Below are 21,392 nucleotides of genomic sequence, written 5' to 3' on the forward strand. Positions count from 1 at the left end.
AGACTGGGCATGGGTAGTCTAGAAGGAAGGCAGAGGTGGGACAGAAGGAGGACAGAGGTGGATAGGATGAGGACAGGGTGGATAGAAGGAGGACAGGATGGAGAGAAAGAGAGCAGGGATAGAGAGAAGAGGACAGTGATGGGTTACCAGCTCAAGTTGTGATGCTTTGCCAATGCTGACTGTCATGTATGTAACCTCAATGTAACACCACTGTATTACTGTATACACTCAACCCAGATACACACCTTGACCACAAGGGGTGAACTTGTGGGAGACACTCCTTACCTGATCACACAAGTATAAAAGGGGAGGTCCCACGCAAGGTCACCACTTGGAGTCCTGTGAATAAAGAGTTAAGGTCACAGAGTGACATTGTTCCCAGAATGTGCCTCATATGATTTCATGCAGTAGAGTAAGGACTTTATATTGGCGACGAGAAACGGGAATTCACGACCCACGAGAATGGCCACCGGTAGCACAGAGGAATGGTACTGTGTTGGGGAAGACTGGGCCGATTTTGTCGAGAGGCTTCAGCAAATCTTTGTTCCGAAAGAATGGCTGGGGGATGCAGTGGCCGACAAGTGACGGGCTCATCTCTTGACCAGCTGTGGACCAAAGACTTACGCGCTCATCAAGGACCTACTAGCACCCGAAAAGCCGGCGGACAAAACCTTTGAAGAACTTAGCAAATTGATCGGGGAGCACCTCAAACCGGCGAGTAGCATACATATGGCCCGACACAGATTCTACACCCACCGACATCAGGAAGGACAGAGCATACCGGACTTCGTAGTGGATCTCCGGCGTTTGGCCAGCCTCTGTAACTTCACAGATGCCTGCAGGGGGGAGATGCTAAGGGACTTCTTTATCGAGGGCATCGGTCAAGCGGGGATTTTCTGCAAGTTAATTGAGACCAAGGATTTGACCTTGGAAGCGACGGCATTGCTTGCTCAAACTTTCATGGCGAGAAGGAAGAGACGAAAATAATATACGCGCGCAATTCTGCCCCTAACACGGCGAGGGATCAGGGAGTCAACATCATCAATGCGGCTCAGAGCCCCGCAGGCAGGCAGGGGCAGTTCGACACCCCCCAGGCAGCAATAGACCCCAGAGCAGGTTGAACGGACATTCACGCCAATCACAGCGGACAATGCGGCCCGGGATGGGGCCATTGACACCCACTAATAGGGTACTTAAGGGCAGTCCAAGGGACAGTCAGCGCAGAATGTCTAGCCATAGTCCCTTTGTTCCCAACAATGGAAGCTTTAACTCATGCAAGAGGTGTGGGGGAAAACACCCAGCCAGATCTTGCAGATTTCAACAGTTTGTCTGCAATCTCAGTGGCCATTTAGCTCGAATGTGCAGGAAGCCTGCAACCAGACTAATATATGAGGCGGATGGACCAGAAGAGGGTCCCCTGAGGCAGGATGACTTTTGGGGCGAATCGATGGACGTCGTGGTTCAGCGGGTCCATGTGGCGAATATTCACAGTTCATACACCAAAACGCCACCCATGACGATGAAGGTTTTGTTAAATGGTATCCCTGTACGCATGGAGCTGGACACTGGGGCCAGTCAGTCACTCATGGGCGTTCAGCAATTTGAGAAGCTATGGCCATTTAAAGCCAGTAGACCAAAATTAGCACGTGTTGAGACACTATTACGGACTTACACTAAAGAAATCATTCCAGTGCTAGACAGTGCAATGTTGGCTGTCACACACAATGGGCTAGTGAATCGGCTGCTGCTCTGGATTGTCCCGGGCAATGGTCCTGCACTGTTGGGGAGGAGCTAGTTAGCTGAGATGAACTCAAAATGGGGGGATGTTCACGCAATGTCATCTGTGGAGCGATGCTCACAAGTTCGTGCTCACAAGTCCTACAACAATTTGATTCACTATTCCAACTTGGCGTCGGGACTTTCAAAGGCACTAAAGTAGTGATACACATCACCCCGTTCGCCAGGCTAGTGCACCACAAAGCCAGAGCGGTGCCGCATGTAATGCGGGAAAAGATCGAGAGCGAATTGGACCGGCTGTTGAGAGAGGGCATCATCTCGCCTGTTGAAGTCAGCGACTGGGCGAGCCCCATTGTTCCCGTCCTAAAAGCGGATGGTTCTGTCAGGATCTGTGGCGACTACAAGGCCACAATCAATCGGATGTCCCTACAAGACCAATACCCACTCCCGAGAGCGGAGGACCTTTTCGCTACGCTGGCAGGCGGCAAGCTGTTCACCAAGTTGGACCTCACTTCAGCCTATATGACCCAGGAACTGGCCGACGAATCCAAACTACTGACCACCATCACCACGCACAAGGGACTGTTCGTTTATAACAGGTGCCCGTTTGGCATTCGATCAGCGGCCGTGATTTTTCAACGGAACATGGAAAGCCTGCTTAAATCCATTCCTGGTACGATCGTATTCCAGGACGACATCTTCATCACGGACCGAGACACCAAGGAACACCTCCACAACCTGGAGGAGGTGCTACGCCGACTGGACCGGGTAGGCCTGCGACTCAAGAAGTCTAAATGTGTGCTTTAGCCCCTGAGGTTGAGTTTCTGGGCAGGAGGGTTGCTGCAGATGGGATTCGGCCCACCGAATCCAAAACAGAGGTGATTCGACGAGCACCCAGGCCCTGCAACACATCGGAGCTGCTTTCATTCCTGGGACTGCGGAACTATTTCGGGAACTTTCTGCCGATCTTGAGCACGTTGTTGGAGCCGCTACACGTGCTCCTGCGTAAGGGTTGCAATTGGTTTTGGGGGGACTGTCAGGAATGGGTTTTTGATCGGGCGCGAAACCTACTTTGTTCAAACAAGTTGTTGACCCTGTACGACCCCTGTAAAAAATTGGTTCTTACATGTGATGCATCGTCCTATGGGGTTGGGTGCGTGTTGCAGCAGGGCAATGCTGAGGGTCAACTACAACCTGTGGCTTATGCCTCCAGGTCGTTCTCTTAAGCAGAACGGGGATATGGCATGGTCGAGAAGGACGCGCTTGCATGTGTCTATGGCGTAATAAAAATGCATCAGTACCTCTTTGGTAGGAAGTTTGAGTTAGAGACAGACTACAAGCCATTAACATCCCTGTTGTCAGACAGCAAAGCTATCAATGCCAATGCATCAGCTCGCATACAGCGATGTGCCCTCATGCTGGCTGCTTATGACTACTCCATCCGGCACCGGCCCGGCACTGAAAATTGCGCTGACGCGCTCAGCAGGCTTCCACTGGCCACCACTGAGGGGGCAGCGGAGCAAAGCGCCGAGATGGTCATGGCTGTCAATGCCTTTGACAGCGCAGGCTCCCCCATCACAGCCCGCCAGATCAAAATCTGGACAAACAGAGATCCCCTCCTATCCCTGATTAAGAAATGTGTCCTGACTGGGGATTGGGCGCCCGCACATGGAGCATGCCCTGAGGAGGTCAGACCGTTCCACAGACGGATGGATGAACTCTCCATCCAAGCTGACTGCCTACTATGGGGCAGCCGGGTAGTTATGCCCCAGAAGGGCAGGGAGGCATTCATCCGGGAACTCCACAGCGAGCACCCAGGCATTGTGCTGATGAAGGCCATTGCTCGGTCACACGTTTGGTGGCCAGGAATTGATTCAGACCTGGAACACTGTGTTCGCAGGTGCACGACGTATGCCCAGCTGAGTAATGCCCCCAGGGAGGACCCGCTCAGCCCGTGGCCCTGGCCCACCATGCCATGGTCACGCATTCATGTTGACTACACGGGCCCGTTCATGGTAAAATGTTCCTCACCGTGGTAGATGCGTACTCGAAATGGATCAAGTGCTTCATTCAGCACGTCATCCACCACCGTGGAAAGCCTCCATGTGATCTTTGCAACCCATGGCTTGCTGGACATCCTGGTTAGTGATAATGGCCCATGTTTCACAAGCTACGAATTCCGAGAGTTTATATCGGGCAATGGCATCAACCACGTCAGGACTGCGCCGTTCAAGCCGGCCTCCAATGGCCAGGCGGAACGTGCGGTCGAAATCATTAAGCAAGGTATGCTCACGATTCAAGGACCCTCCCTACAATGCTGCCTATCGCGCCTCCTGCTGGCCTATAGATCCCGACCGCACTCGCTCACGGGTCCCGCCCGCAGAGCAACTCATGAAATGGACACTCGAAACTCGGTTGTCCCTCATTCACCTAGTCCTGACCGACATGGTTGAGGGCAAGCGCAAGTCACAAAACAAGTACCATGACCGTAATGCGAGGGGGAGATGTATAGAAAGAAATGATCCTGTATTCGTCCTCAATCATGCCATGGGGCCCAAATGGCTCGAGGGTACTGTAATTGACAAAGCGGGGAATAGGGTCATTGTGGTAAAACTCAACTATGGTCAGATATGCCGTAAGCATCTGGACCAAGTAAAAAAAAGGTTCAGCATTGACACGGAGGAACCTGAAGAAGACCATGAGCTGGAGCTCACACTACCCCCAGTGAACGTGCAACAAGAGCAATCAGAAGAATGCACAGTCCCTGAGGTCAGCCCGGACAGGCCGGAATCACCACAGGTGACAGACACTCACGTCAGTGTCCAACAACCAGAGCCCCAACTGCGGCGCTCCACGAGGGAGCGTAGACCACCTGAAAGACTTAACCTATGATCCCAATAAGACTTTTGGGGGGAAGGTGATGTCACATATGTAACCTCAATGTAACACCACTCTATTACTGTATACACTCAACCTAGATGCACACCTTGACCACAAAGGGGTGAACTTGTGGGAGACACACTCCTTACCTGATCACACAGGTATAAAAAGGGAGGTCCCACGCAGGGTCATCATTTGGAGTCCAGTGAATAAAGAGTTACGGTCACAGAGTGACCTTGCTCCCAGAATGTGCCTCGTGTGGTTTCATGCTGTAGAGTAAGGACTTTACACTGACAATGCATTGAAAATCCTGAGAGCGAACTGTCTCAAAATTTGGCAGGGTGTCTCAGGTGGGAGACTAAAGGAACCCCTGGCCAATTGACGAAACAGCTGGAAACATCTGCAAGTTGTTGTTGTTTTCTTCTGCTGTAACTGCGTGTCTTCATAATAAGCTGCAACGCTTCCCCACATCTCTTGCTGTATCTCCAATACACAGGGCCAGGCGATTTACTGTAGCTCCATTGCTCCACACTCAAACCTTCTTCCAGCTCTGCTCCCAATGATACCAACCCTTTGGTGGTTCATCATCATCATCATCATCATCATAGGCAGTCCTTCGAAATGAGAATGACTTGCTTCCACGCCAAAAAAAAAAGGATGAGTTCACAGGTGTTTCAAATGAAGAAACCGAACTACATCCTGAAGGGTGGAAGATGCCTGTGCGTGGATTTTAAAAAAATGAGGTGGTCATTGCACACCAGCCACCATGGTGGTTACTATGTCGTTGTGCTCTATCTCTGTTGCTGCAGCTGCCATCACCTGCAGCAACTTGTAACAGCTTCCCTCCTGGCCGTTATCTCGTCCACCCCAGACCTGCTCGCCCAGCTTGCTTTTCTGATCATAAAATCTTACATAAGAACATCAGAAACAGGGGCAGCAGTAGGCCAGTTGGCCCCTTGAGCCTGCTCCGCCATTCAGTAAGATCATGGCCGATCTGATCTTGGCCTCAACTTCACTCTGCCCGCTCCCCATAACCCTTAACTCCCTTATCATTTAAAAATCTGTTTATCTCCACCTTAGATTTATTCAATGACCACAGCTCTCTGGGGCAGAGAATTCCAAAGATTCACGACCCTCTGAGAGAAGAAATTCCTCCTCATATTTCCGTTTTAAATGGACGACCTCTTATTCTGGAACTATGCCCCCTAGTTCTAGATTCCCCCACGAGGGGGAAGCATCCTCTCAGCATCTACCCTGTCAAGCCCCCTTGGAGCTTACAGCACAGAAGGAGGCCAATGGCTCACCGTGCCTGTGTCGGCTCTTTGAAAGAGCTATCCAATTCGTCCCACTCCCCCTGCTCCTGATCAGGAATTCTCGACATAAGTGAAACCTCAGTATTTGATATCTACATCAATAATTGTTCGCCAAATCCGAGCTGCCGAGTAGAACAGGAGCTCAAGCCACGAATCCAGCGTTTGGTGAGGAAATAAGGCCCTGCGGCAGCAGTATGTCTGCAGCTGTTTTCTTTCTTTGTTGTTGCTGATTTTATGAAAGTCATCTTGTCACCGACCATGAAACGCAATTTTATTAATCTTGGGCTTTAATTACAGCAAAAAAAAAGAAATGTTTCATGTCAGAAATGTACTGAACACATCTCAACACTTCTCCAATCCCTTCACTGACGTTACAGGAATGCTGCACAAATGTCCATCTTCTCTGCTTGTCAGCAAATCAATGCATTACCAAGAAATAAGGTCAATACCACAAGACTGAGACGCTGGTGTCATTCGCATTGGGTGCAGCTGGCTACTTTGGAACCAAAGATGTTGGGGAGCTGATGTAGCCAAAGAATTTGCCCCAGAGGCTCGAGGTACAACACATGAGATGCTTGCTAAGTAGAATTAACGGCGTAGAAACTGGCCCCCAACTGGTCTATGCCGCATTTATGCTCCACACGAGCCTCCTCCCACCCTATCAGCATATCCTTCTATTCCTTTCTCCGTCATATGCTTATCTCCCACGAGACTCCCAAACAAGCGCTCTACTCGGAACTCCTTCACGGCAAATCGAGCCAAAGCTGGGCAGAGGAAACGTTACAAGGACACCCTCAAAGCCTCTTTGATAAAGTGCAACATTCCCACCGACACCTGGGAGCCCCTGGCCCTAAGTGGAGGAAGTGCATCCGGGAGGGCGCTGAGCACCTCGAGTCTCCTCGACGAGAGCATGCAGAAATCAAGCGCAGGCAGCGGAAAGAGAGTGCGGCAAACTAGTCCCACCCTCGCTTACCCTCAACGACTATCTGTCCCACCTGTGACAGGGACTGTGGTTCTCGTATTGGACTGTTCAGCCACCTAAGAACTCATTTTAAGAGTGGAAGCAAGTCTTCCTCGATTCCGAGGGACTGCTTATGATGGCTTATCTAGCTTACCCTTAAATGCATCAAAATCAAATAGCGTTTGGAAATGACTTCTGGGAGATGTAGCTGAACAAATCTTGATAAGTTCCGATACCACACACCCCTCCTCCTCTCTAATATAATGTTAATTATTTTTAACAAGAAATATTGGGTTGTTATTGCTTATACTCGGTTTTGAATGCCAGCAGTTTAAAAAGTTGGGCAAGCAAAATGGAGCTAGGTCACCCAGACACTGTGTGTAAAGTTGCACTGGTAGTGAAAGTTCCATCGGCACCATGATTAGGGTTGTGGTTTGTGCTGGAGAGTGACCTTTGTTTTATCAAAGAAAGAGCAAAGTTGCACCAAATGTCTGTTTCCAGCTGCCTCTAGCCAACAGTTGTAAAGCTTAAAACAGGGCAACAAGGATTGGTACAGATATTGGCAAACATATAGCAATCTCCATTTATAACATAAGAACATAATAATTAGGAGCAGAAGTAGGCCATTTGGCTCCTCGAGCCTTCTCCGCCATTCGATGAGATCATGGCTGATCTTCTACCTCAACTCCAATTTCCTGCACTGTCCCCATATCCCTTGATGCCCTTAATATCCAAAAATCTATTGATTTCTGTCTTGAGTATGCTCAAAGACTGAGCTTCCACAGCCCTCTGGGGTAGAGAATTCCAAACATTCACCACCCTCCGAGTGAAGAAATTTCTCCTCATCTCAGTCCTAAACGGCCGACCCCTTATTCTGAGACTGTGACCCCTGGTTCCTGACTCCCCAGCCAGGGGGAAACATCCTCCCCGCATCTACCCTGTCAAGCCCTGTCAGAATTTTGCATGTTTCAGTTTGAGATTCTGGGGTAATTTGTTAAGCCGCACTTCTCATTTCAGTCGAGAAAGAGAGAGAGAAAGATAAATAAGGGCAGCTTTAGAGTTACTGCACGGGGAGATGAAGAGGAATGGAACCTAACATGTCAAAGGCACTGGAAAGTCAGGCAGCAGCTGGTGGGTTCTGCGTTGGGGCGTGGGAAAGGTCAACACAAAGGATGCTGTAGGAAACCCAGTCTGGAACAGCAGCCAACAAGCCACGGGACTGGAGAGAAAGCCCGAGCGAGGCTAAACCAGAGTTGCTAAGCATGTAATCTTCATGTAGAATTCTTCTTCTTCTTCTTCCATATGGTAGTAACAAAGCAATATCCAAGTCGGATATCCAGGCCAAAGCTTCCGGTGTAACAGCCTGGATATCTTGTAGGCTGCCTGTGAATTCCCTCTGATGATGTGCTCCAGGGTCTGATTCGGAGCTCCACAGTCACATGATGGGGAGGCTTTAATCTTTCATCTATGGAGAAGGTGGCAGCATCGACCGTGACCGGTTCTGAGGCGGTTGATGGTTGTCCACTATTTGCGAGGAAGGTTTGATCCTACAGGTTGTACTGTGGGCTCCTCGATAAGGAATCCATTCCGTATGTCGCAGTTCTTTCAAGCATTTCGCCGTCGGTCATCAAGGAGATCGCTGAAGGGTTTCGGAGTGTAGACAGTCTGAATGGTCACAAACAGATGAGTGGCTGGTTTTCTCTTTAAGATTACCTGTGTATGTTCGGAGATGGAGCCCATATTAAGGAGGCTGTATTTTACTTGAAGTCACCCCAGAGTGATATCATGACTATGATTGGCAAATGGAACCATGGCTGAAGGCCTTGTTGTTGATGCAGCTCTTGAAATTATTAAAGTGATATTTTTATATAAAACCCACCAATGTTATGAAACTGGTTACGTATACCGAGAGTGTAGATGTCAAAAATTGAAGGCCAGGATTACAGGAGAGGCCTACACCATGGTAAACAGATATTTAAAATTATTTATGAGGTAAATTCCCTAATTGCGTGCTCCCAGGGAGAGTGGGTTGATGATTCAGCTCTACACTGTGGTAGCCCTATCTCTGATCCACATCTCTTTGAAGCATGGGTACCCTCCTGTGATTATGGGATTGGTGAATTTACCTGAATAACAACATTCAATAGGATAATATTAAAGAGTTTTGATTCACAGGAAAAGCAATCCATTTGTGATGAGGTACAACATGCTTTATGCAAAAAAACGTATAGTCATCCCATTTCCTGCCAGCTCCTTCCTCCTGTACAGTCTGTACATATATTTTCTTTATTGGGGGGGGGAGGGGGGGAGAGGGGGAGGATGGAAAAGTGGGGGAGGGGCGGTGCGGGAGAGGAAGAATGATATGCGATATGTCAGCCGAAAGAATCTCCAGCAAGCATAGAATCATAGAAATATTACGGCACAGAAGGAGGCCATTTGGCTCATCGTGTCCATGTCCATCTGGCCCTCCTCCAATTCATAAAGAAAGAAAGACTTAGCTTTATATAAGCGCCTGTCATGAACACCGTGCCTCTCAAAGCGCTTTACAGCCAATGAAGTACTTTTGGAGTGTAGTCACTGTTGTAATGTGGGAAACGCGGCAGCCAATTTGTGCACAGCAAGCTCCCACAAACAGTTATGTGATCATGACCAGATAAACTGTTTTACTGATACAAAAGCAAGATACTGCGGATGTTGGAATCTGGAATAAAAACAGAAAATGCTGGAAATCTCAGCGGGTCAGGCAGCACCTGTGGAGAGAGAAACAGAGTTAACATTTCAGGTCGCTGACTGGTTCTGACAAAGGGTCATCGACCTGAAACGTTAATTCTGTTTCTTTCTCCACAGATACTGCCTAACCCACTGAGTATTCCCCACATTTTCTGTTTTTAATCTGTTTTGTTATGTTGATTGAGGGATAAATATTGGCCAGGACACTGGGGATAACTCCCCTGCTCTTCTTCGAAATAGTGCCATGGGATCTTTTCCGTCCACTTGAGAGAGCAGGCGGGGCCTCGGTTTAACGTCTCATCAGAAAGATGGCACCTCCGACAGTGCAGCGCTCCCTCAGCACTGCACTGGGAGTGTCAGCCTAGATTTATGTGCTCAAGTCCCTGGAGCGGGACTTGAGCCCACAACCTTCTGACTCAGAGGCGAGAGAGTGCTACTCACTGAGCCACAGCTGACACAACAAGTAAAAATTGGAGGTCATCCGTCCCAAAATACTTCACAACCAATGAGTCGCTCTTGAAGTGATTGTGTTGGCAAAAGTGACAGCTGGTTACAGACAGCAAGGTGCCACTTATGACAAGTGAAATGAATGACCCCGCAGCCTGTTTACTCTGATGGTGTAATACTCTATGTAACACACAGTAGCGACTACACTTGTCTCGGTTGAGACGGCATACGCAGTCTAGCTGTACTCCACCAACGTTGTGAGGGGTGAGGTCACTGGGCGAGCACGACAGTGAAATTACTACCACAACAACAACTTGTATTTATATAGCGCCTTTAACGTAGTGAAATGTCCCAAGGCACAGGAGTATTATGAGGTAAAAAAAAATTGACACCGAGCTGCATAAGTAGAAATTAGCACAGGTGACCGAAAGCTTGGTGAAAGAGGTAGGTTTTAAGGCGCATCTTGAAGGAGGAAAGAGAGGTAGAGAGGTGGAGAGGTTTAAGCAGGGAGTTCCAGAGCTTGGTGCCTAGGCAACAGCAGGCACGGCCACCGATGGTTGAGAGATTATAATCAGGGATGCTCAAGAGGGCAGAATTGGAGGAGCGCAGACATCTCGGAGGGGGGAAGGATGGGGTTATGGGGCTGGAGGAGGTTACAGAGATAGGGAGGGGGCGAGGCCATGGAGGGATTTTGAAAATAAGGAGGAGAATTTTGAGTGAGAAGCGTTGCTTAACCGGGAGCCAATGTAGGTCAGAGAGCACAGGGCTACTAATTCAAATTCTTCAGTTTATGTTTGAATATGTGCAGTGAGCTTGCTGTCACTAGTTCGTTATCTAACTGGTTCTAGTCGCTGACTGTTCGTGGAGAAAAAGCTGAACGTAGGTATGTCTTTCATGGCCAGCCGTCTTGTTCATTTCTGGCTGTTCCCTCTTGTTGATCTTGTTGCTCAGTGCAGGTTGAAGCACACATTCCGTGCTGGTAATTTGATACACCAAGTGGAGCCCTAGAGTCTCTCCTCCTCCTCTCGAGTATCTCCCACTTCGTTGGCTGTGAAGTGCTTTAGGATGGCCTGATGTCGTGATAGGTGCTATATAAATCCAAACTCTTCCTTTATCACTGGTACCCCCCCCCCAGTGCCCCCCACAAGTATTTCTGTACCGCCCCCATTAGCGAACACATGTCTAACTCCAATTAGCGTCCTTGTGCCACCCCACCCTAGAAGGGCATGAGCAAAACCCTTACTATGTTAAGCACTGCTCCCCCAATATGAGTGAATCTTAGTTAAAGATCACTGATCAATATGCCCCCAATCTCTCATAGGTAAAACGGCAATCTTAATTATTTTCCTTACACAACAACAACTTGTATTTATGTAGCGCCTTTAACGTAGTGAAATATCCCAAGGCGCTTCACAGGAGTATTATGAGATAACGATTTGACACCGAGCCGCGTAAGTAGAAATTAGTGCAGGTGACCAAAAGCTGTAGGTTTTAAGGAGCATCTTGAAGGAGGAAAAAGAGGTAGAGAGGCGGAGAGGTTTAGGCAGGGAGTTCCAGAGCTTGGGGCCCAGACAACAGAAGGCACGGCCACCAATTAAGTGATTATTATCAGGGATGCTCAAGAGGGCAGAATTCGAGGAGCACAGACACCTCGGGGGAGTTGTGGGACTGGAGAAGGTTACAGGGATAAGGAGGCTATGGAAGGATTTGAAAATAAGTAGATGAGAACTTTGAAATCGAGGCGTTGCTTAACCAGAAGCCAATGTAGGTCAGCGAGCACAGAGGCTGATGGGTGAGCGGGACTTGGTGCAAGTTTGGACACGGGGCAGCCGAGTTTTGGATCACCTCTAGTTTACGTAGGGTAGAATGTGGGAGGCCAGCCGGGAGTGCAAATACATAGTGTTGTACATGGAGAAAGAGTCAAACTGAATACTGCGAGCTCAAAGTAACATGTGACCGTAGTCTTTTATTGCAGGTCTCCAGAGTGCCTCTCCAATCTGTGAAGCCTTCTTAAATACCTGGTCTCCCAAGGGATTATGGGATCCCTTGGGACTCCAGGGAATGAGCCCTCTGGTGGCTATACAGAATAAATACAAGCCCACATATATAATAACATTCCCCCCCCAAAGTCAATAGTGTAACTATTTACAATGTGAGTCGATCTGGGGCCCTTCTTGTCCTGGTTGATCATCTCGGTGTGAAAGCTGGTGTTGTTGAATCATTTGTTGGGCCCTCGCTGGGCTGATATGCAGCTGGCCTTGCTGGACTGCCTGGTGTGTTGGGCACCTGCAGGGCTGCTGTGGATGATGGGTTCTGCTTCGTGGTGTCGGTTGCCACTGGTGTGTGTGTTGGGGGTCAAAAAAGGTAGGGTCCAAGGTGGGTTGCTCAGGATAGTCCGTGAATCTGAGTTTGATTTGGTCCAAATGTTTCCGTTAATGAGTCCATTTGAAAGTTTGACCCGAAACACCCTGCTCCCCTCTTTGGCCACGACAGTGTCGGGAAGCCACTTAGGACATTGTCCATAATTTAAAACAAATACAGGATCATTGATTTCAATCTCGCGTGACACATTTACGCTATCATGGTATGCACTTTGTTGAAGTCGCCTGCTCTCTACCTGTTCATTAGATCAGGGTGAACTAACGAGAGCCTTGTCTTAAGTGCTCTTTTCATGAGCAGTTCAGCAGGTGGGATCCCAGTGAGTGAGTGGGGTCTCGTGCGGTAGCTAAGTAGGACTCAGGATAGGCGAGTCTGCAGTGAGCCTTCAGTTACCCTCTTCAAGCCTTGCTTGATGGTTTGCACTGCTCTCTCTGCCTGACCATTGGACGCTGGTTTAAATGGGGCAGATGTGACACGTTTGATCCAGTTACGGGTCATGAATTCTTTGAACTCAGCACTGGTAAAACATGGCCCGTTGTCACTCACCAGGACATCGGGTAAGCCGTGTGTGGCAAACATGGCCCGCAGGCTTCCAGTAGTGGCAGCGGATGTGCTAGCCGACATTATCTCACATTCAATCCACTCGGAGTACGCATCTACAACCACAAGGAACATTTTACCCTGGAACGGGCCTGCATAGTCGACGTGTACCCCAGACCACGGTTTGGAGGGCCAGGACCATAAACTTAGCGACACCTCCCTGGGTACATTGCTTAACTGCGAGCATGTATTACATCTGTCAACGCAGGACTCTAAGTCTGCATCGATACCGGGCCACCACACGTGGGATCTGGCTATCGCTTTCATCATTACGATGCCTGGGTGGGTACAGTGGAGGCCATTGATGAAGGTGTCTCTGCCTTTCTTGGATACCACTACTTGATTGCCCCACAGAAGGCAGTCTGCCTGTATAGACATTTCATCTTTGCGCTGCTGGAACGGCTTTATCTCTTCCTGCTGTTCCACTGGGACACTGGACCAGCTCCCGTGAAGCACACAGCTTTTGAGATAACAAGGGGTCCTGGCTTGTCCAGGTTTTGATCTGCTGGGCAGTGACGGGTGATTGCTCACTCTCAAATGCTTCCATAACCATGGCTAGATCTGCGGGCTGCACCATTTCCACTCCCGTGGTGGGCAATGGCAGCCTACTGAGAGCATCGGCGCAGTTTTCTGTGCCTGGCCTGTGGCGGATGGCGTAGTTGTATGCGGACAACGTGAGCGCCCATCACTGGATGCGGGCCGATGCGTTGGTATTTATCCTTTACTCTCGGAAAACAGGGATATTAAGTGGCTTATGGTCAGTTTCCAATTCAAATTTTAGCCCAAACAGGTATTAATGCATTTTCTTTACCCCATAGACACACGCTAATGCTTCTTTTTCAATCATGCTGTAGGCTCTCTCAGCCTTAGACAGACTCTTGGATGCATAAGCAACCGGTTGCAGTTTCCCGAAATCATTAGCTTGTTGCAATACACACCTGATGCCATATGACGATGCATCACATGCTCGTACCAAACGCTTACATGGATCATACTACACAAGCAATTTGTTTGAGCATAACAATTTTTTCGCTTTTACAAACGCATTTTCTTGGCTTTTGCCCCAAACCCATTCGTCCCTTTTCGTAGTAAGACATGCAGTGGTTCTAACAGTGTGCTGAGACCCGGTAAGAAATTACCAATGTAGTTCAAGAGTCCCAGAAACGACCACAGCTCCGTCACGTTCTGTGGTCTCGGTGTGTTCTCGATTACCTCCGTCTTCGTGTTGGTGGGCCTGATGCCGTCCTCCTTCCCAGGAACTCCACTTCAGGCGTCAAGAAAACGCACTTCGAGCGTTTTAACCTGCGCCCCACGCGGTTGAGTCGACTAAGAACCTCCTCCAGGTTCTGCAGATGCGCGACTGTGTTCCGACCTGTGACCAAGATGTTGTCCTGGAAGACCACGGTGTGCGGGACCGACTTCAGTAAGCTTTCCATGTTTCTCTGGAATATCGCCGCCACTGATCGGATTCCAAACGGGCACCTGTTATAAACAAAAAGACCTTTGTGCGTGTTGATGCAGGTGAGGGCCTTCGATGATTCCTCCAGTTCCTGCATCATGTAGGCTGAAGTCAGATCCAGCTTCGTGAACATCTTTCCTCCCGCCAGCGTTGCAAAGAGGTCATCGGCTTTTGCTAGTAGGTATTGGTCCTGCAGGGAGAAACGATTGATAGTTACTTTGTAATCGCCACAGATTCTGACGGTGCCATCTCCCTTGAGGACTGGGACAATAGGACTGGCCCACTCGCTGTACTCGATCGATGAAATGATGCCCTCTCGTTGCAGCCGGTCTCGCTCGATCTCGACCCTTTCTCTCATCATGTACGGTACTGCTTTCACCTTGTGATGGATGGGTCGCGCCCCCGGAATTAGGTGGATCTGCACTTTTGCTCCTTGGAATTTCCCGATGTCTGGTTCGAACAGCGAAGGAAATTTGTTTAAGACCTGGGCACACGAAGTGTCGTCAACGGGCGATAGCACTCAGACATCGTCCCAGTTCCAGCGTATCTTTCCCAGCCAGCTCCTGCCAAGCAGCGTGAGACCATCGCCCGGTACCACCCAGAGTGGTAGCTTGTGCACCGCTCCATCGTTGGAGACCTTTACGGTAGCACTGCCGATTACAGGAATCAGTTCTTTTGTGTAAGTTCTTAGTTTTGTGCGAATTGGAGTTAAGACTGGCCTTGAGGCCTTGTTGCACCACAACCTTTCGAAAGTCTTTTTGCCCATGATGGACTGGCTTGCGCCCGTGTCCAGCTCCATTGACACCGGGAGTCCATTTAGTTCAACATTCAGCATTATCAGGGGACAATTCGTGGTGAATGTGTCTACCCCATGTACCTCTGCCTCCTCTATCTGAGGCTCTGTTTCATTGTGATCCTCCTCTGAAATATGATGGTTTGCAGGTTTAACAGGCTTAGCAACTCGGCTGCACACTCGTTGGAGGTGTCCTATTGTTCCACAGCCTTCGCAAATGTATTCTTTGAAACAGCATGAATGGAAACGATGATCACCCCCACAGCGCCAACAAGGTGTTAATGGCCTTGCACTCAACACCCTTGATGGTGGACACTGAGACATCTGCGGACGTGTAGCTGCAGGTATGTGTGACCTGCCCTGTACGTTACGATTTGAAAAAAACATCACTTTGTTCACAGTACTTGTAGCAGCACTTGTGTGCTGAGAGATTTGCTTAGTATTGTCACTGGTGGCAATGAACGCCTGGGCTATCGCTATGGCCTTACTCAAGGTTGTGAAGTATGGTTTCGTGGCCAATGCCAAGTACGAAAAAGTCCCTGAGCATGTGCTCCAAATGTCCTTCAAATTCGCAATGTCCTGCAAGGCGTCTTAGCTCGGTGACATAACTCACCACTTCCTGGCCTTCAGACTTTTTGTAGGTGTAGAACCGGTATCTCGCCATCAGAACGCTTTCCTTCGGGTTCAAATGCTCTCGGACCAGTGTGCACAAATCGTCGTATGATTGCTCCGTAGGTTTCGCTGGAGTGAGCAGATTCTTCATGAGGCCATACGTTGGTGCCCCACAGACGGTGAGGAGAATCACCCTTTTTTTGGCAGTGTTCTCTTCCCCATCTAGCTCGTTGGCCACGAAGTATTGGTCGAGTCGCTCCACAAAAGTTTCCCAATCATCTCCCCCGAAAATTTCTCCAGGTGCCCACTGTTCTCTGCATCTTTGGGTTCGTATCTGTATCTCGTCGCCAGTTGTTGTGTATGGAGAAAGAGTCAGACTGAATACTGTGAGATCAAAGTAACGTGTGACCGTAGTCTTTTATTGCAGATCTCCAGAGTGCTTCTCCAACCTGTGAAGCTTTCTTAAATACCTGTGCTCCCAAGGGATTATGGGATCCCTTGGGACTCTGGGGAATGATCCCTTTTGAGGCTGTACAGAGTAAATACAAGTCCAGATATATAACACATAAGTTGGGGGCTAATCAAAATAATCAAAGCAATGGCTAGAGTCTGCGGGTGGCAAGGTAACTCCCCCCGTAGATGGCACGGGCAACTCTTTGCTGCCCCCCCCTCAAAATGGGTGGGTGGTCATCCAAGTTTCCAGGAACATGGGCCAGGTGTGCTCCAATGAAGGGCCTCAAGAATAATGCCTTCCCACTGACCCTGCAAACTCTGGCGAGGGTCAGCATTGGAGGGCACCGTTAGACATGATTCTGGCACGACCACAGGCACTGCAGCCTGTGGAAATTTCAGGGACCTTATAAGAACATAAGAAATCGGGGATGGAGTATAAAAGCAGGGAAGTCTTGCTACAGTTATCCAGGGTATTGGTGGGGCCACACCTGGAATACTGTGTGCAGTTTTGCTTTCCATATTTACGAAAGGACATACTTGCTTTGGAGGCAGTTCAGAGAAGGTTCACCAGGTTGATTCCGGAGATGAGGGGGTTGACTTATGAGGAAAGGCTGAGGAGGTTGGGCCTCTACTCATTGGAATTCAAAAGAATGAGAGGTGATCTTATCGAAATGTATAAGATTATGAGGGGGCTTGACAGGGTGGCTGCAGAGAGAATGTTTCCACTGGTGGGGGAGACTAGAACTAGAGGGCATAATCTTAGAATAAGGGGCCGCCCATTTAAAACAGAGATGGGGAGGAATTTCTTCTCTCATTGGGTTGTAAATTTGTGGAATTCGCTGCCTCAGAGAGCTGTGGAAGCTGGGTCATTGAATACATTTAAGACAGAGATAGACAGCTTCCTAACCGATAAGGGATAGAAACATAGAAACATAGAAAATAGGTGCAGGAGTAGGCCATTTGGCCCTTCGAGCCTGCACCACCATTCAATAAGATCATGGCTGATCATTCCCTCATTATCCCTTTCCTGCTTTCTCTCCATACCCCTTGATCCCTTTAGCCGTAAGGGCCATATCTAACTCCCTCTTGAATATATCCAATGAACTGGCATCAACAACTCTCTGCGGTAGGGAATTCCACAGATTAACAACTTTCTGAGTGAAGAAGTTTCTCCTCATCTTAGTCCTAAATGGCCTACCGCTTATCCTAAGACTGTGTCTCCTGGTTCTGGACTTCCCCATCATCGGGAACATTCTTCCCGCATCTAACCTGTCGAGTCCTGACAGCATCTTATAAGTTTCTATGAGATCCCCTCTCATCCTTCTAAACTCCAGTGTATAAAGGCCCAGTTGATCAAGTCTCTCCTCATATGTCAGTCCCACCATCCCGGGAACCTTCGCTGCATTCCGTCAATAGCAAGAACGTCCTTCCTCAGATTAGGAGACCAAAGCTGAACACAATATTCGAGGTGAGGCCTCACCAAGGCCCTGTGCAACTGCAGTAAGACCTCCTTGCTCCTATACTCAAATCCCCTAGCTATGAAGGCCAACATACCATTTACCTTCTTCACCGCCTGCTGTACCTACATGCCAACTTTCAATGACTGATGAACCATGACACCCAGGTCTCATTGCACCTCCCCATTTCCTAATCTGTCGCCATTCAGATAATATTCTGCTTTTGTGTATTTGCCCCCAGAGTGGATAACCTCACATTTATCTACATTATACTGCATCTGCCATGCATTTGCCCACTCACCTAACCTGTCCAAGTCACCCTGCAGCCTTTTAGCGTCCTCCTCACAGCTCACACCGCCACCCAGTTTAGTGTCATCTGCAAATTGATATTACACTTAATTCCTTCATCTAAATCATTCATGTATATTGTAAAGAGCTGGGGTCCCAGCACTGAGCCCTGCGGCACTCCACTAGTCACTGCCTGCCATTCTGAAAAGGACCCATTTATCCCGACTCTCTGCTTACTGTCTGCCAACCAGTTCTCTATCCACGTCAGTACATTATCCCCAATATCATGTGCTTTGATTTTGCACACCAATCTCTCATTTGAGACCTTGTCAAAAGCCTTTTGAAAGTCCAAATGCACCACATCCGCTGATTCTCCCTTGTCCACTCTATTGGTTACATCCTCAAAAAATTCCAGAAGATTTGTGAAGCATGATTTCCCTTTCATAAATCCCTGCTGACTTGGACCGATCCTGTCACTGCTTTCCAAATGTGCTGCTATTTCATCTTTTATAATTGATTCCAACATCTTCCCCACTACTGATGTCAGGCTAACCGATCTATAATTACCCGTTTTCTCTCTCCCTCCTTTTTTAAACAGTGGTTTTACATTAGCTACCCTTCAGTCCATAGGAACTGATCCAGAGTCGATAGACTGTTGGAAAATGATCACCAATGCATCCACTATTTCTATGGCCACTTCCTTAAGTACTCTGGGATGCAGACTATCAGGCCCCGGGGATTTATTGGCCTTCAATCCCATCAATTTCCCTAACACAATTTCCCGCTTTATAAGGATATCCTTCAGTTCCTCCTTCTCACTAGACCCTCGGACCCCTAATATTTCTGGAAGGTTATTTGTGTCTTCCTTCATGAAAACAGAACCAAAGTATTTGTTTAACTGGTCCGCCATTTCTTTGTTTCCCATTATAAATTCACATGAATCTGACTGCAAGGGACCGACGTTTGTTTTCACTAATCTTTTTCTCTTCACATATCTATAGAAACTTTTGCAATCAGTTTTTATGTTGCCAGCAAGCTTCCTCTCATATTCTATTTTCCCCCTCCTAATTAAACCCTTTGCCCTCCTCTGCTGTATTACAAAATTCTCCCAGTCCTCAGGTTTGCTGCTTTTTCTGGCCAATTTATATGCCTCTTCCTTGGATTTAACACTATGCTTAATTTCCCTTGTTAACCACGGTTGAGCCACCTTCTCCGTTTTATTTTTACTCCAGACAGGGATGTACAATTGTTGAAGTTCATCCATGTGATCTTTAAATGTTTGCCGTTGCCTATCCACCGTCAATCCTTTAAGTATCACTCGCTAGTCTATTCTAGCCAATTCACGTCTCATACCATAGAAGTTACCTTTCCCCAAGTTCAGGAGCCTAGTCTCTGAGTTAACTGTGTCACTCTCCATCTTAATAAACAATTCTACCATTTTATGGTCACTCTTCCCCAAGGGGCCTTGCACAACAAGATTGCTAATTAGTCCTTTCTCATTACACATCACCCAGTTTAGGATGGCCAGCCCTCCAGTTGGTTCCTCGACATATTGGTCTAGAAAACCATCCCTAGTACACTCCAGGAAATCCTCCTCTACCGCATTGCTACCAGTTTGGTTAGCCCAGTCAATATGTAGATTAAAGTCGCCCATGATAACTGCTGTACCTTTATTGCACACATCCCTAATTTCTTATTTGATGCTGTTCCCATCCTGATTACTACTGTTTGGTGGTCTGTACACAATTCCCACCAGCGTTTTCTGCCCTTTGGTATTCCGTAGTTCCACCCATATAGATTCCACATCATCCAAGCTAATGTCCTTCCTTACTATTGCATTAATTTCCTCTTTAACCAGCAACGCCACCCCACCTCCTTTTCCTCTCTGTCTATCCTTCCTCAATGTTGAATACCCCTGGATGTTGTGTTCCCAGCCTTGGTCACCCTGGAGCCATGTCTCCGTGATGCCAATTACATCATATCCGTTAACTGCTATCTGCACAGTTAATTCGTCCACCTTATTACGAATACTCCTCGCATTGAGGCACAGAGCCTTCAGGCTTGTCTTTTTAACACCCTTTGCCCCTTTAGGATTTTGCTGTAATGTGGCCCTTTATGCTTTTTCCCTTGGGTTTCTCTGCCCTCCACTTTTACTTTTCTTATTTCTATCTTATGCTTCTGCCCCCATTCTACTTCCCTCTGTCTCCCTGCATGGGTTCCCATCCCCCTGCCATATTAGTTTAACCCCTCCCCAACAGCACTAGCAAACACTCCCCCTAGGACATTGGTTCCGGTCCTGCCCAGGTGCAGACCGTCCGGTTTGTACTGGTCCCACCTCCCCCAGTACCGGTTCCAATGTCCCAGGAATTTGAATCCCTCCCTTCTGCACCACTGCTCAAGCCACGTATTCATCTGAGCTATCCTGTGATTCCTACTCTGACTAGCACGTGGCACTGGTAGCAATCCTGAGATTACTACTTTTGAGATCCTACTTTTTAATTTAGCTCCTAGCTCCCTAAATTCATCTTGTAGGACCTCATCCCGTGTTTTACCTATATCGTTGGTATCGATATGCACCACGACAACTGGCTGTTCACCCTCCCTCTTCAAAATGTCCTGCACCCGCTCCGAGACATCCTTGACCCTTGCACCAGGGAGGCAACATACCATCCTGGAGTCTCGGTTGCGGCCGCAGAAACGTCTATCTATTCCCCTTACAATAGAATCCCCTATCACTATAGCTCTCCCACTCTTTTTCCTGCCCTCCTGTGCAGCAGAGCCACCCACGGTGCTGTGGACTTGGCTGCTGCTGCCCTCCCCTGATAAGTCATCCCCCTCAACAGTACCCAAAGCGGTGTATCTGTTTTGCAGGCGGATGACCGCAGGGGACCCCTGCACTATCTTCCTTCCTTAAGGGGTTATGGGAAGCGGGCAGGGAAGTGGAGTTGAGTCCATGATCAGATCAGCCATGATCGTATTAAATGGCGGAGCAGGCTCGAGGGGCCATATGGCCTACTCCTGCTCCTATTTCTCATGTTCTTATGTTATGTTATGTAGGGGCAGGAGTAGGCCATTTGCCCCTCGAGCCTGCTCTTTAACCCTTCTCCATCTTGGTTGCAGCAGAAACTGACGTGACAAGATGGACAGACCCATGGCTGCAATCGCTCATTCCTGGCACAGATCCAAATGGCCAAACTCCACCTGCACTTCCAGCTCTCTCAACTGTAAAAACCGTCTACTCAAACGAGACTGGAATTCGCGCAGTAGATTCCTTTAAAAAGTT

The sequence above is a fragment of the Pristiophorus japonicus genome, chromosome 17 (genome assembly GCF_044704955.1).
Source record: "Pristiophorus japonicus isolate sPriJap1 chromosome 17, sPriJap1.hap1, whole genome shotgun sequence".
Taxonomy (NCBI): Eukaryota; Metazoa; Chordata; class Chondrichthyes; family Pristiophoridae; genus Pristiophorus; species Pristiophorus japonicus.